Source organism: Centruroides sculpturatus, unplaced genomic scaffold, assembly GCF_000671375.1.
Source record: "Centruroides sculpturatus isolate CEXI.00-Female unplaced genomic scaffold, Cexi_2.0 scaffold462, whole genome shotgun sequence".
Lineage (NCBI taxonomy): Eukaryota > Metazoa > Arthropoda > Arachnida > Scorpiones > Buthidae > Centruroides > Centruroides sculpturatus.
Window position 1 is genome coordinate 404,024 of NW_019385104.1, and position 4,680 is coordinate 408,703.

The window sequence follows — 4,680 nt, forward strand, 5'->3', positions numbered from 1 at the left end:
TATGGCAGCTCCCAATAATACCTATGTTGTGTACGGGTAATATTGTTGTTACGTTATAAGCCATAGCATGTTCGGAATTTTTAATTTAGCCTATAACACGTTGCACGAAAATTCTCGCCCTTGAAAAACAAGGGGAACCATTTTCGAATTTCCCCTTCGAAAGAAAATAATAATAATAATAATACTCAGAAGCTATTTTATTATAAGATAATTTATTTTTTGAATTACGTGAGATGCTGATAGAANTTAGCCTATAACACGTTGCACGAAAATTCTCGCCCTTGAAAAACAAGGGGAACCATTTTCGAATTTCCCCTTCGAAAGAAAATAATAATAATAATAATAATAATAATAATACTCACAAAACCCAACATAATAATAATAATAATAATAATTAAAGTTATGTGTTATTCATAATATGGATGCGATTTTAAAATGCTGTTACATTTAAAAAATACAATCTTTAACCTCATCTTTTCGACTAAATTCGAAAAAAAAAAAAAAAACATTTGTGCCATTCAGTGTTACGTAGGCATAATGTTATTTATTGTACCATAATCCTCTTCAGTAGGGCTGCAGTGCATTGCTAGGCATTTTCCAGTAGGCCTTATGAGAATTACTCAGGGGTACATCGGACTGTTCTAGACTTGCTCAAATTTCCTTCATACGTTTTTTAGAAGGAAAGCCACGTTCTTTCCACTCGTTGAATGATTGCTTCTAAGCCTGTTAAAAAATTAGATACGAATATATAAAAAGTCCTAAAATTCGGACATCATCCGTTCATTCGTGTTTAGAAATGAATTGCTTCCCCCCACATAAAAAAAAAAAACGGTGATAATACTGTGTCTATGTATATAAATATAAATAAAAAAAAAATATATATATATATATATATATATTTCTCGAATGCCTTTCAACAAAAACATTGCTGAACGTGTGGAATACTGAAATTGTTCTTGTATTGCTCATTTGTTATTTTGAAGTGTGTTTGATGAGATTGTTATTACTTCCTGTGTATTTTATTACTGTCACCCACAATGACTATTTTATGCACTCGCGCTCTTCCTAGTGAAATGCTAGGTAAGACATCTGTTATTTAAGAACAAAAACAGTCTAAATAAATAGTTATTTCGTAATCCGAAAGTATTTTTTTTAAAGTTCTTTCTCAATTTTTCAAAAAATCCATCATTAAACACCTCCATTACTAAGAAGAAAAAGTCAAGATGTTCGCGTGTAAAAATAAAATCCTTTATTAAATTCTAATTTATTAATACCTGACGTGATTTATATTAAGTTTTTTTTTTTTTTGCTATGAATAGATAAACTGTATATTCTTTTCATATAAATATTATCTCAGCAAAAGGTTTTTATCAATCAACGATTCTTCTCCACTAACGAAACTAAATAATTAAAACTAAAAGAATTAATAATTAGTTAATTTACTTAATTGCTATATTTAAAAATAAAAATATTTTCTATAATTAAAGTAATTATTTTAATGGTTTTTTTTAACTACTTTTTGCGGCAGATAACGATTTTTAATGCATTCGTTACTATTTAAAATATGTCACTAAACACTAAAAAGATTCTATTTAACACTTTAAAAAATAAATTATTATTCTATTTTCTATAAAAAAAAAAGCCTGAGGACAGGCTCAGTAAATGAGAATTATCGAAAATAATAAGACTATAAAACACTTGGCTTTTAAGTAATGCAAACCAATTCAATTCGTTTTTAAGTCATTCAATGACACTAATTTACGTGGAAAAACACCAGCAATATGTACTTATTATATAGCTTTATAACTGCAAATATAAGTCTGCATAATAATTATTTAACTTGTAATTTTATCTCTTCTTTTATACGAAATAAATTGCTTTAAACACGCGATTATTTTTACCGAATTAATTTCTAAATAAGGATCAATAGCCAATATAAACATAAAATCTCTTATTTAAGCATTTAAATAATCAAAACAATGATTTTGATTATTTAAACCTCTAAAATCCATTAAAGAAAACCAATAACTGAGCGGAATAATTACAATATACATTTGAATTTAATGGGTGTAAATATTGTTTACGCTTCTCTCTGCTTGTGTTAGTTAAAAAAAATAAATAAAAAAATAAGTATTAGGACTTATATAAAATAATTTTCTTAAGATTTTATTACAAATTTCGACTTTTCTTCTATTGAAAAGTAAAATATATATTAGATTTATAGCCTAGTAGGGTTGGAATTTGCCATTTGAAACACCTACGAATTTATCTGTCTTTTAGTGATTTAGAGATGTTATTATTAAATGTAGAGTAAATTGTTTAATTTCTAACTTGTCTTAACGAAAAGACACGCGAGTTTAATGTAATGTGGTACCCTGAAATAGATTTCGACACTATTCGGGATGTAGCAAAGGGCAATGGAAAAGAACAAAGCACTACGCTGTACTTTCTAAACAACACTTAATTATATGAACTTGGAAAAATAACAAGAAGAAAAATAGTCTAAATGAATGAATAAGTTATACGATTTGGCACATCATTGTTCAAATATTTAAGTAAATTATTAAGAAAATTTTAAAGTAAATTAAAAGTACATTTCGCTAGAAATAAATGACAAAAAAATTCAAATAATTAATGATAAAAATTATCTCTTTACTTCTTCATTTATTCATGAAACTTTAATTAAACTTTGGCTTAAAATTAATAGACAAGATTATCAGATTATCCCAATAAGCTTTAGTTTTAATTTGAATTTTTTAATATTTAAATTAAATTTTTAATTAATCAAACGAAATCCAACAATTGCCAATTTATTATTTGCTTTAATTCATATTGCTAATAGCAAAAAATAGGTTTGTTTATTTTTTCTTCATTCTTACAGAATTTCCTTGCAGTTTAATTCAATAATTTGTACTTTAATCGAGTAAGAATTGAACTTAATTAATCCAAGAGCATAAATTTTCTATTATCTTTATTGCAATGAGCGCTTCTTAATTCGAAATTTTATTTAATTTATCTATTCTACATTTAAAATGGTTTGAAAATCCATAATACAATTGAACCAGCGATAACGTCCACCTTTTAATAACAGACATTTTTTTATGTCGTTCGGAGGTTTGACTTTATATTACAATTAAAAAGTTTATTTTATATTTAAACGTAGACTTTTATACAGAAAATTCGTGTTTATATATGGAATACATTGCATATTTTATGTCTTAATGTAATTTACGCTTAATTTTTTTCTATACTGTATTTGTCTGTATTTTTTTTGTACTTAAAATAAACTTTAATATCGAAAAGAAGACTTAAATTAATTTTATATAGATTTATTATAATTTTATATAAAATTAAATGCGATAGACTTTTATAAATAGGTTAGTTATCCACAGACTTAATACTGATTCTATTTATAAAAAGAAGAAGAGCAAGCGATGTAGAAAAGATCGCAATTATTCGATATTTAGACTTATAAATAACCTTATTTATTAGTTTTTTAATTGAAGAAAATTATTCTATTAATTAATTTACACTTTGTTTAATACTCTTCTTCAAATCGATATTTTGTAAGTAATACGGTTATAAAAACACCTCTTGGTGTTACATGAAAATCAATATATTCGGCAAATAATTATCCCAAAATTATTATAATTCGTACTATTTAATAATAAATAAAGTATGGTAAAGTTAATTAATTATAATACTATTTAAATACAACTTACTTAAACGTTTCTCTACTTAGATTATGCTTCCCTCTGCTATATTTTCATCCTTGCTGGATGATAATAACTTGTATTAATTTAAAATTCGTCAATTATATAATTAAGAAAGTAATTTTAGTATAATCAGATAATGTAAGTTACAAAATTAAAGTATAAAAAAATGACTCTTCTCTACGTAACATAAAAATTCATAAATTAACTCATCTTCTAATGATTCGGTTCTTCATTTAAACTGTCTGTTTGTCTATCTGCCTACGTATATACTTATTTCTTATATAAATCAATTTTTTAAAATTTATTACGTATATTATACAATTATTTAGTTAATTATTAAGTATTTCTTGCTCTATGTTGTTCTATTATTGTACAGTGTTATATTTATTTATTTATTTTTGTGTGTTATCTAACTTGGTCTTTATGGCTTTTATATCAAACAAATGAAGGCCTATAACATTATTTTATACAGTTTTATACAGTATTTATAGCCCTATAAACTGTTTATATATTTGTAATTTAGATATAAAACTATACTGAATTATTTAATTAATTAATTATTAATTAAATATTTTTTAATTGATACAATTCACGTACTGAATAAAGCATAAAAGAATATACAATCAGCAATTTAATTGTGTATATAATATATTTTCATAGTTATTTAACTTCTATAATACAAATAAATTACTATAAATAAGCCCATAACAGTTTATATTAATAGAATTATGTGTAAAGTTTATATACATAAGATTTATTTAAGTTAATACTTAATATAAAAGATCAAATTCCTTATTAATTTAACAAGAATTTAACTTATTATGACTATTAATATTGATATTTATAACAAATAAACTGTTATATTTACATCAGTTATCTCTCTTTTGTAATAATTTAAAATTTTGACAGTAACGAATTAAATATTTTTTTCCTATATTTAGAGCTACAGAATAGGGGATTTAGA